The sequence below is a fragment of the Mobula hypostoma genome, chromosome 2, assembly GCF_963921235.1.
Source record: "Mobula hypostoma chromosome 2, sMobHyp1.1, whole genome shotgun sequence".
NCBI lineage: Eukaryota > Metazoa > Chordata > Chondrichthyes > Myliobatiformes > Myliobatidae > Mobula > Mobula hypostoma.
In genome coordinates, this window is record NC_086098.1 from 35766248 (window position 1) to 35778660 (window position 12413).

The window sequence follows — 12413 nt, forward strand, 5'->3', positions numbered from 1 at the left end:
AAGCTCTCCACTAACTTTTTCTATATTATATGTTCTCTCTTTTGCTTTGATGCTGATCTTTCACTTCCTTGTAATTGCCCCATCCTCCCTATAAATTGCTGCTGCTTCTTTCGGATGAACTGATCCTGCGAATCCTGAATTACTCCCAGACACTCCAGTCATTGTTGTTCCGACATCATCCCTGCTACAGTCCCCTTCCACTCAACTTTGGCCAGCTCCTCTCATGCCTTTGTAGTTACTTTTATTTAATTATGAGATTTATGCATCCGATTTTAGCTTCACCCTGTCAAACTGCAAGGTAAATTCTATCAAAATATGATCACTGACTCCTAAGGGTTCCTTTACCTTAAACTCTCTAATTAGATCTGGTTCACTGCACAACATCCAATGCAGAATAGTTTTTTTTCTAGTGGCCTACACCAGAAGCTGCGCTACAACACCATCTCACAAGCATTTTACAAAATCCTTCTCTTGGGATCCAGCACCAACCTGATTTTCCCAATCTATCTGCATATTGAAATACCCCATGACTATCATAACATTGTTCTTTATACACGCTGTTGTTATCTCCCATTATAGTTTATACGCTACACCCTGCCTGCTATTCAGACTCCTGCACATACCTCCCATCTAGGTATTTTTATTCTTGCAGATCCTTAAATCTAAGCATTGCTGCCACCTGTTTGTGTGATTGCAGATGCCAGTCACATGTATGGATTCATATACCATGGCTTCAAAGAAAACGCAAACAAAGAAGATCTGCCAGCTCTGGCAGGGAACTTAGCATAATATCATTTGTCAACTGAAGAGTCTAGGATAACTTTAAACTTGGTCATACAAGTGTTAACAATGTGAAACCGACTCAGGAGATAGTATTCTGTGATGTCACTCCCACCTTTTTTAACACTAGAGTGAGCAAGTTAAAAATTTATTCCAGATTCTTTAATGCCCTACTGTTGCAATTGTGTTAATTTTCAAAAGGGACCTACACCTACACCATTTAACTATCAATGCTTTTACTAATTTATTTTACCAATACTCTAATTTCTAAAACACAGTCATACACTAGAGACAGAGGTGACTGAGAAGTCATGAATTTCACTTGCAACAGCCCAGTCTTTATAAAGATCTATGATTCTCAAGCACAAGTGAGCAGAAAATAATATTAGTCTCCTTGAAGTGAAGCAGAAATAGATCAATTGGAGTGAATTATGTCTTTTTTTAAGAAAATGTTTACTATATCATGGAATTTTGTATTTATTTGAGGACAGGGGAACTGTGGTTTTGAGTGACTCAAAAATGTGTCTTTTATTCCTATCAGCCAACATGACAGTAGGTAATGCACTGCCCCTTGCCCAGTTATCCCAAACAGATCAGAGATGAAGCATCTCTGTCCTCTTTTCTTTAGTGAAAGGAAGACCTTTTCCTCTTGGAATGGTAGAAAGCCTTTACATTTCCTATATCCACAATCAAGCTCAGGGTAGGATATCTCCTGATTCAACCACACCACAAAATGTTGAATCAGGAATTTTAACTCTTATCTAGATGACATTTTGCTTTCTTGTATCTTTTCTACACCATGTGCTAATTTATTGAGAGGACAAAGGTATTGTTCAAAGGACCAGCATTTATTGCTCTTACCTAATTAATTGCTTTAGAACAGAATAGCTCTTCAGAGAGCAGTGAAAAGACAAGCATAGTAATGTGGGGCTAAAGTTTTTGTATTGAGAGGCATTGATCACGTGGATAGTCAGAGGCTTTTTTCCCAGGGCTGAAATGGCTAGCACGAGAGGGTATAGCTTTAAGGTGCTTGGAAGTAGATACAGAGGAGATGTCAGGGGTAAGTTTTTTACACAGAGAGTGGTGAGTGCGTGGAATGGGCTGCCAGTGGCGGTGGTGGAGGCGGAAATGATAGGGTCTTTTAAGGAAGTCCTGGATGGATACATGGAGCTTCGAAAAATAGGATAGTTCTAAGGTAAGGACATGTTCGGCACAGCTTTGTGGGCCAAAGGGCCTGTACTGTGCTGTAGATTTTCTATATTTCTATATTTGTATGTATTCATTCAAGGGCTGGGGGCTTTGCAGGCTGATCTGTTAAATCTGATTTAACTGTCTCATCCCCTTGTGCTGCTGCCGTGTGCATTCCTGTGCCTTGTCCTGGTCCGTCATTGTGCTGCTGCCTGCGTTTCCCCTTTTTTAATCTAGTTAACCTTGAAGATGGTGCTGGTGAACTGCTGCAGTACTTGTCATGTGAGCACACACAAAACATTGTTAAGGAGATGGTTTCAGAATTTTGACTCAGTGATGGAGAAGAAACAGTAATCTATTTCCTAGTTAGGACAGCGTGTGACTTGGAGGGTAACTTCAACGTGGTGGTGCTCCCATGCTTTTGTATAGATTGTGGGATTGGGAGATGCCGTCTCAGGAGTCGTGTTGATCTACTGAAGTGCCTGCTGTACGTGGCACAAAGTGGTGTTGCATCGCATCAGTGGCGGAGTGGCTGCATGGTGGCGGATGGAGTGCCTGTTGCAGTGGGCTGCTAACTCTTGTATGGTGTTGGGTTTCTTTAATATTGTTGTAGTTGCTCTCATTCATTCTGACTTGAGCGTTCTGGGCAGTGGATCGAGCTTTCGGGAGTTAGGAGGTGCAGGACCCCTAGCTCCTGAACTGATCTTGTATCCACATTAATTCTGGACAATTGAAGGACCCAGAATATTGATTGTGTGGGGACTTAGTGATGTTAATGCCATTGAATGTCAAAGGTGAAAATTGTTTGCTCAAAGTCACTGGTAAGGGGGCTGATTTTCCTCCCTCACAAGTGAACTAGATTTACTATTCTAGTCTAATGGTTACATGATCAACTTTACAAATTCTTGCTATCATTCTAGCATTATTTTAAGTGCTTAAGGAGATGGCTTTAGAAATCGTGGACGCATTGGTAATCATTTTCTAATGTTCTATAGATTCAGGATCAGTTCCTGTGGTTTGGAGGGTGGCTAATGTTGTCCCTTTCTTCAAGAAGGGAGGAAGAGAGAAAACAGGGAATTATAGACCGGTTCCCTGATGTCGGTGGGGGGAAAGATGCTGGAGTCAATCATAAAAGTTGAAATTACGACACACCTGGATAGCAGTAACAGGATTGGTCCGAGTCAGCATGGATTTACGAAGGGGAAATCGTGCTTGACTAATCTTCTGGAATTTTTTGAGGATGTAACTATGAAAATGGACAAGAGAGAGCCAGTGGATGTAGTGTACATGGACTTTCAGAAAGCATTTGATAAAGTCCCACATAGGAGGTTAGTGGGCAAAATTACGGCGCATGGTATTGGGGGCAGAGTACTGACATGGATTGAAAATTGGCTGGCTGACAGAAAACAAAGAATAGCGATTAACGGGTCCCTTTCGGAATGGCAGGTGGCGACCAGTGGGGTACTGCAGGGTTCAGTGCTGGGACTGCAGCTGTTTACAATATATATTAATGTTTTAGATGAGGGAATTAAAAGTAACATTAGCAAATTTGCCGATGACACAACGCTGGGTGGCAGTGTGAAATGTGAGGAGGATGTTATGAGAATGCAGGGTGACTTGGACAGGCTGGATGAGTGGGCAGATGCGTGGCAGATGCAGTTTAATGTGGATAAATGTGAGGTTATCCACTTTGGTGGTAAGAACGGGAAGGCAGATTATTATCTAAATGGAGTTAAGTTAGGAAAAGGGGAAGCACAACGAGATCTAGGTGTTCTTGTACATCAGTCACTGAAAGCAAGCATGCAAGTACAGCAGGAGTGAAGAAAGCTAATGGCATGCTGGCCTTCATAACAAGGGGAATTGAGTATAAGAGCAAAGAGGTCCTTCTGCAGCTGTGCAGGGCCCTGGTGAGACTACATCTGGCGTACTGTGTGCAGTTTTGGTCTCCAAATTTGAGGAAGGACATTCTTGCTATGGAGGGAGTGCAGCGTAGGTTCACAAGGTTGATTCCGGGGATGGCGGGACTGTCATATGTCGAGAGATTAGAGCAACTGGGCTTGTATACTCTGGAATTTAGAAGGCTGAGAGGGGATCTTATTGAAACATATAAGATTATTAAGGGATTGGACACGCTGCAGGCAGGAAGCATGTTCCCGCTGATGGGTGAGTCCAGAACCAGAGGCCACAGTTTAAGAATAAGGGGTAGGCCATTTAGAATGGAGTTGAGGAAAAACTTTTTCACCCAGAGAGTGGTGGATATATGGAATGCTCTGTCCCAGAAGGCAGTGGAGGCCAAGTCTCTGGATGCTTTCAAAAAAGAGATGGATAGAGCTCTTAAAGATAGCAGAATCAAAGGTTATGGGGATAAGGAAGGAACTGGATACTGATAGTGGATGATCAGCCATGATTACAGTGAATGGCGGTGCTGGCTCAAAGGGCCAAATGGCCTACTCCTGCACCTATTGTCTATTGTCAATTGTCTATTGTATAATTCATGTTAATTTCTCCATTTGCCACAGTGGGATGAGAATTCATGTCTCTGGACCAAGGACATGGGGCACAGGATAGGCTTACTTAAAGCCATGATACAGCAGCATTCCTTTTCCTGGTGGAACAGTAAAGAGTCATCAGTCATGTATAAATGTATGAGTGGTCTTCCTTCATTTACTCTGATAGAACTTTCTGCTGAGCAGTGCGGGTATCCTGACTTAAGTTTGAGACTGAGTCATAGATGCTATTACATCTGTTAAGGATGAAAGGGGTGGTTTCAGTCATTGTAGATTAAAAGAAGAAAATGTTGATAAATCTGATGGAGCTTTCAAATATAGATGAGATTAATTCCACCCTGTATTATTTCAGATTTCTAGTGTTTACAGTTTTTTGCTGTTCACTCTTTTGAAAGGTTCAATAAACAAAACTATAAAATTGTTGCTTTCACAGCCAATGAAAAACCTTCAGTCTTGGTGGAGAAAGGCTTGCAGCCCAGCATCTAACAGGTGTCTCTCTCAGTTACTGTATCCACATTTCCTTGATTCCAGGTACAGACAATTTACCCTGATTTTGTTGATTATGTGTGTGTTGACATTGGAATGTCGACTATTGTTGTTGTGCAACAGCCTGGCTTCCACCTTCTATATCAACATTCTCCTCATACACAAAGACAATGCATGAAGAAAATTCAAGTTTTCCCTTAAAGACACTGCTGTGAATTGCTTGCAAATTTCAGCAAATTCCTTTCAGTGCAGAATTTTTACATTTTATACCTTGCAGGTCATTTTCATTTTACTGAAAATTTTAAAACAGGATTTCTGTCTTTCTTGACCGTATTGATCTTGAAAGTCAATGTTCTGGAACAATGCTGTCCACCCTCATTGTTAATTCTGGCCAGTAAACACATTGTTAGTATTTTGTCATTGCTGAGTCCCAAGTGTGGAACTCCTTGTCTAATAACTAAGGGAACACTTTCATCAAGGGCATTTCAGCAGTACATGAAGGCTCTCTATTTCTCCTTGGAGTGTGCTTAAGGAGGACAATTAAGTACTATCCTTAAAGATGCTAACATCCTGTGAATGAATAAAAGGGAAATATTGTGGAGGATGCCCCACATCTCATCTCATCTAGATATTTCAGAATCGGCTACCTATGAGTAATTCAGGCTCTTCATAGTTAACCTCCATCTAGAAGAATCTATTTATTGCAAGCATTCTTCCTTGTACCAACCATCAGACATTGATGCTCATTTTGCTGAAAGATTAGTGTCGCCAAAGAAAGGCATGACAAAACAAAGCACTGCTTTGGATTGTAAACTTGCACTGTAATCACCAGGGCCATCTTTATTAACACTGACATACACGTGAAATATGTTGTTTTGTGGAAGTAAAACAATGCAAAACATTTTAAAAATTGCCAGTTACAATAAAAACTAAATAGTGCAAAAGAGGGAAGCAGTGTTCATGGGTTCGTGGACCATTCTAATGGGAAGAAGCAGCTCCTAAAACGTTGTATGTGACTCTTCAATCTCCCGTTTCTCCTCTCTAATGAGAAGAGCACACGTCCCAGTGGACAGGGTCCTTAATGATGGATGTCGTTTGAAATGTAGTAGAAGTTGCATTTCATGTTTTCCAGTATGTCAGCATTATAACTGATAATCAAGTCAGGAATACCCTACTCCACTGTCTCCTAATATTGCCACATTCCTGGTTTCATTGTTGTCGTGGCTATCCCTCGAGGTCGAGGATGATGGTCTTCATTCTGTTCATCTACGTATAGGCTCTCAAGTGGCTTATGAGTCCAATCTTGGCTTTGAAAGTTCTTCTGCATTCCGGACAGGTAGTTCCAGATGGCAGATCGGCCTTTGGTTGTTGCTGCCTCTCTTTCCATTTTCTTCCCTTTTCTTCCAATTCTACACATCTGTTGGCTTGGAAAGTTGCTGTTCCTTCTTGGATGATGGCTTGCCAGAATTTCCTGTCCTTGGCATTGGTTTCCCAGTTGTTGATGTCGATGTTACATTTCTTCATGTTGGCTTTTAGGGCCTCTTTGAATCTCTTCTGTTGTCCGCCTCTTTTACATTTGCCTTCTTTAAGCTGGGAGTAGAAGATTTGTTTCAGCAGACATTCGTCTTTCATGCAAACAACATGACCGCTCCATCTTAGTTGGTTCTTGATGACGTAGGCTTCAATGCTTGTTGTTTTTGCTTCATTTAGCACACTGACGTTGTTTCTTCTATCTTCCCAGCTGATATTTAAGATCTTTCGAAGATAGCATTGATGGGACTTTTCAAGTGCCTTCAGATGTCATTGGTATGTTGTCCAGGTTTCTGGTACATACAGGAGCATTGGGATTACCACTGCTTTGTACACTACCATTTTGGTGTCTGTTCGGATGTCACGATCATGAAAGACTCTTGTTCGGAGACGTCCAAAGGCTGTTCCAGCGCATTTAAGATGATGTTGGATCTCGTCATACGAGATGACGAATGACTCCTGGTTTACTGTGTTATTGATTAATGTACAAAGAGAATTTACGATATATGCCATATACCAGTGATATTAATCCTTATTCTGATTCTGATTCAGACTTTCAAGTTTAACTAAATGTATCAACAGATCTTTATCTATGTGTCTGATTCTTTTCCCCCCTGCATTTGCTGACCTACTAGAACCGTAATTTTTTTACACTGATTCCTTTTGTGTTGGTTGCCGGCTCTACCTTTTGAATGGTAAAATTTAAGGAGTGTGTCAGTTATTTATGGATGCTCTTTATAGATATGTTTCAGGACCACAGATATAAATACACTGCTTTCTTCAGTTGGCTGGAAACATGCTACAGACTTGGTCATATACAGCTTAAGACAGAATGGTCGTAGATATCCAATGTGGATGGAAGGCAATAGTTCAATAGTTCCATTTAATATCAGAGAAATGTAGACAATATACAACCTGAAACTTTTGTTCTTCACAGGCATCCTTGAAAACAGAAGAGTTCAGCAAAGAGCGAGTGATAGTAAAAGCGTTAGAACTCCAAAGCCCCCTAATCTCCCTTCTCATGCACAAGCAGCAGTAAACTAACAACTCTCCCAGTCCCTCACTTACTTCAGCAAAAAGAGCACCCTCTACCCACCAAGCAAGCAATAGAAAAGCCCCCATACACCCCTCTCTCTCTCTCTCTCTCTCTCTCTCTCTCTCTCTCTCTCTTCCCCCCCCCCAATAAAGGGGCAGAGAGGTGAGGGGAGGGGAGACATAACAAAACAACTCACTGATTTGCGATGATTAAGTCTGCCGGGTTGCTTTTTTCAAGTTAGCCAACTTGATAGTTGCCAACAGACTCTCCCCCACCAATGAGAAAGAGAGAGAGAGCGTGTGATTTGCCGAGTACAGTACCCCTGACAGTCAATCTGCCATTCCCAGTGGTCTGTTTCCTCCCATGATACTTCTGTCGGTGACACCAGCATTCAGTCAGCTTGTTCACAGGGCCACGAAGCCTTGGAACCCTGAAGGTGCACTCATCTTCTACGCTACGTCCTTGGGATATCGAAAAGTGGCCGGTTGTGAGTCCTAGGGAGCACAAAGAACTGGAGTCTGAGTGTAACTGTAGGTCAAGGTCTCCAACAGAACCCCATCCACCTTGAAAAGGAAAAAGAGAGACTTCAATAGTAGAAATTAAATTGTTTCTGCAGATGAGCTCAAAGGAGTCACTGCTAAGTTACATCATTGCTCCACTGCATCACTTGGCATTATGGGAATCATTGATACAAGTAAATGTACACCAACATTTGGAGCAGGTACTTTGACCTCTGCTATGGTTTTATCTGAACACTATTTCAAAAAGAATTAGTCGTGTTGGAAGAAAAGTCAATATTTACCCTTCGATATGTGATTGCCTTCGGAGACAATGGAAGAAAAGATGTTATAGTGGAGGACTGATGTCATATAGCTTCTCTCTCCAAGAAAGGTATAACTCATGCAAGTAATAGCAGTTGTTGTTCTTGAAGGGGAATACATTAAACTCAATATAAATTCTCTTTGTACATTAATCAATAATACTGTAAACTAGGAGTGTGGCAATATTAAGAGGCAATGGAGTAGGCTATTCCTGACTTGATATTCAGTTACAATGCTGCCATACTGGAAAATATGCAATGCAACAATACTACATGTCCAACGACATCTATCCACTCCTTCTCATTATGACCATCAGGGGGAGAAACAGGAAACTGAAGACTAACACTCAACATTTTAGGAACTGTGTCTTCCCCTCTGCCATCAGATTTCTGCGCAGTTTGAACCCATGAACACTACCTCACTATTCATCTTGTGCACTATTTATTTTTTATTGTAACTTACAGTAATATTTTTGTGTTCCACCTTTTATTACTGCTACAAAACAATATACTTCACACATATGACAGTGTTATTAAACCTGATTCTGTTGATTAAAGTTCAAAGTATATTATCAAAGTACATATATGTCACCATATACAATACTGAGATTCATTTATTCATTTTCTTGCAGGCATACCCAATATATCCATAATAGTATTGATGAAGACCACACCAACTTGGGCATTCAACCAGTATGCAAAAGACAATAAACTGTGCAAATATAAAAGGAAAGAAATAATAATAATAAATAAATAAACAATAAATATTGAGGGATGAGCTGAAGAGTCCTTGAAAGTGAGTCCATAGGTTGTGGGTACATTTCAATGATGGGGCAAGTGAAGTTGAGTGAAGCTTGGTTCAAGGGCCTGATGGTTGAGGGGTAACAACTGATCTTGGTGGTGCGAGTCCTCAGGCTCCTGTACCTTCTTCCTGATGGCAACAGTGAGGACAGAGCATGACCTGGCTGGTGGAGCTCACTGATTATGGATGCTGTTTTCCTGCAACAAACGTTACATGTAGATGTGCTCAGTGATGTGGAGGGCTTTACCTGTGATGTAAAGGATCATATCCACTACTTTTTATAGGATTCTTCATTCAAGGGCATTGGTGTTTCTATATCAGGCTGTGATGCAGTCAGTCAATATACTCTACACTGCACATCTATAGAAGTTTGTCGAAGTTTTAGATGTCATGCCAAATCTTCACAAACTCCCTTAGGAAGTAGAGGTGCTGCAGTACAAGGCATTCTACAAGTATGTGAAGAGCAAAAGGATGACATGAGAGAATAGGATCAATGAAGTGGAAGGGATAGCAGAGGTACTTAATGAGTACTTCGCTTCAGTATTCACTATGGAAAAGGATTTTGGTGATTGTAGGGATGACTTACAGCAGACTGAAAAGCTTGAACATGTAGACATTAAGAAAGAGGATGTGCTGGAACTTTTGGAAAGCATCAGGTTGGGTAGGTCATCAGGACCAGACAAGATATACCCCAGGCTACTGTGGGAGGTGAGGGAGGAGATTGCTGAGCCTCTGGCGATGATCTTTGCATCATCAATGGGATGGGAGAGGTTCCGGAGGATTGAAGGGTTTTGGATGTTGTTCCATTATTCAAGAAAGGGGGTAGGCCCAGGAGATTATAGACCAGTGAGTCTTACTGTAGTGATTGGTAAGATGATGGAGAAGATCCTGAGAGGCAGGATTTATGAACATTTGGAGCGGCATAATATGATTTGGAATAGTCAGCGCGAGGATGAGAGGTGACCTGATAGAGGTGTTTAAGATGATGAGAGGCATTGATCATGTGGATAGTCAGAGGCTTTTTTCCAGGGCTGAAATGGCTAACATGAGAGGGCACAGTTTTAAGGCACTTGGAAATAGGTACAGGAGATATCAGGGGTAAGTTTTCTACACAGAGTGGTGAGTGCATGGAATGGGTTGCCAGCGATGGTGGTGGGGGTAGATACAATAGGGTCTTTTAAGAGACTCCTGGACAGGTACATGGAGCTTAGAAAAATAGAGGGCTATGGGTAACACTGGGTAATTTCTAAGTTTCGGCACAGCTTTGTGGGCCAAAGGGCCTGTATTGTGCTGTAGGTTTTCCATGTTTCTATGCTTAGTACTTTCTTTGTAATTGCTCTTACATGCTGGGCTCAGGACAGGTCTTCTAAAGGGACAACACCGAGGAGTTTAAAGTTGCTGACCTTCTCCACCTCTGATCTTCTGATGAAGACTGGCTCATGGACCTTTAGTTTCCTCTTCCTGAAGTCAATGATTTGTTCCATGGTCTTGCTGACAGTGAGTAAGAAGTTATTGCTGTGGCATCACTCAGCCGGATTTTCAATTCCCTCCTATATGCTGATTCGTCACCACCTTTGATTTGGCATAAGACAGTGGGGTCATCAGCAAATTTGAATACGGCATTGGAGCTGCACTTAGCCACACAGTCATAAGTGTAAAGTGAGTGATGCAGGGGGCTAAGCACACAGCTTTGTGCTGCAACTGTGCTGATGGAGATTGTGGAGGAGATGTTGTTGCCAGTCCAAACTGCCCGGGGTCTATAAGTGAGGAAATCAAGGATCCAATTGGAAAGGAGATATTGAGGCCAAGGTCTTGTAGCTTGTTGATTCGTTTTGAGGGATTGATGGTATTAAGTGCAGAGCTGTCGTCAATAAAGAGCATTCTGATTTATGCATATTTGCTGTCCAGATGTTCCAGGGTTGAATGAAGACCCAATGAGATGGCATCCACTGTGGACCTGTTGCTCTAGTAGGCAAAATGGATCAGATCCAAGTCAGTTCTCAGGCAGGAGTTAATATGTTTCATCACCAACCTCTCAAAGCACTCTCCACTGTGGATGATATTCGTTGAGGCAGGTTACCATGTTTGTCTACTAGGCACCAGTACAATCGAAGCCTGCTCGAAGCAGGTGGGTATCTCAGACTGCTGAAGCAAGAGGTTAAAGATCTCAGTGAACACCCCAGCCAGTTGATCAGCACAGGTCTTTAGCACCTGGTCAGGTACCTCACCTGGGCCCGATGTTTCTTGTGGGTTCACCCACCCGCGAAAGCTGCTTGCACTTTGACCTCATAGATTGAAATCACAATCACAAGGGGCTGTGAGAGTTTGTGATTGTTGCTCCATGTTTTGATGGTCAAAGTGAGCATACAAGTGTAGCCCACTGGCCAGCCTCAGGGTCGCTCAGCTCGTTATCGTCTAGGGAAACCACCCTCGGCCCCGCCAAACTGGGTAATAGATTATGTGGATGCTATGTGATGTACCCTGCCCCGCCCAAATAACAGACAATACACCAGATACAATTAAATGAGTTACAGTTTATAGATATTGCTGGAACTATATAATTAATAGATAATAAAATATAAAAGGGAAATAAAAGGCGCCACACTTATCAAAGTTCAATCTATTCGTGCACAAACAGTTGGAGCTCAGGACCCTCCTTCTTCAACCTGCGTTTCCCCTCGGACCACCTCGATCCGCCGCCTGGGACCAACAACAGTGGTCGACCAGACTCTCCACACGAGTCCGTCTCCATCACCTCTCCTCGCCAAACACCCTGGACCTCGGACTCCTGCGCGGGGTCCGACCCTGTTAGCGGACTCACAGCACCTGGTCCATCCTCTGTCTCTCTCTCCCGCCTTCTGCCCAAAAACCCCCACATCACACTAATTTACAGACACACAGAAAGAATAACATCTATCCCGATTGGTTTGTTCATCCTCTTATCAATAACATGATTCAAACAAACTGCTAGCGGGAGGTCTTTCTCAGCAGTTAACAAACTCCTTACACAAGGCATTGAACTCATCTGGAACAGAAGCTCTGTTGTTGCCTATGTCGCTTGATTTTCCTTTATAAGAGAAAATAACCCAGAGTAAGACAGTACCGTTGAAAACCATAACAGGCGAGACCATCAATGACAAAGACAAGCAGATGGAGAAATGCATGGAGCATTACTCTGAACTCTTCTCCAGAGAAAACAGCATCTCGGACAGCCACGCTAGACACTGTGAAATGCCTGCCTGTCATGGAGGAACTGGATGCATT

General features: G+C 42.3%; 1 long non-coding RNA gene across 1 annotated transcript; it reads left to right on the plus strand.

Moving 5' to 3' along the window:
- The first annotated feature begins 1690 nt into the window (after nucleotides 1–1690).
- On the plus strand, nucleotides 1691–9279 carry LOC134339089 (uncharacterized). Its single transcript, XR_010016343.1, has 3 exons — nucleotides 1691–1975; nucleotides 4909–5006; nucleotides 8980–9279. It is a non-coding gene; the product is annotated as an uncharacterized LOC134339089 (long non-coding RNA).
- Nucleotides 9280–12413: the final 3134 nt, after the last annotated feature.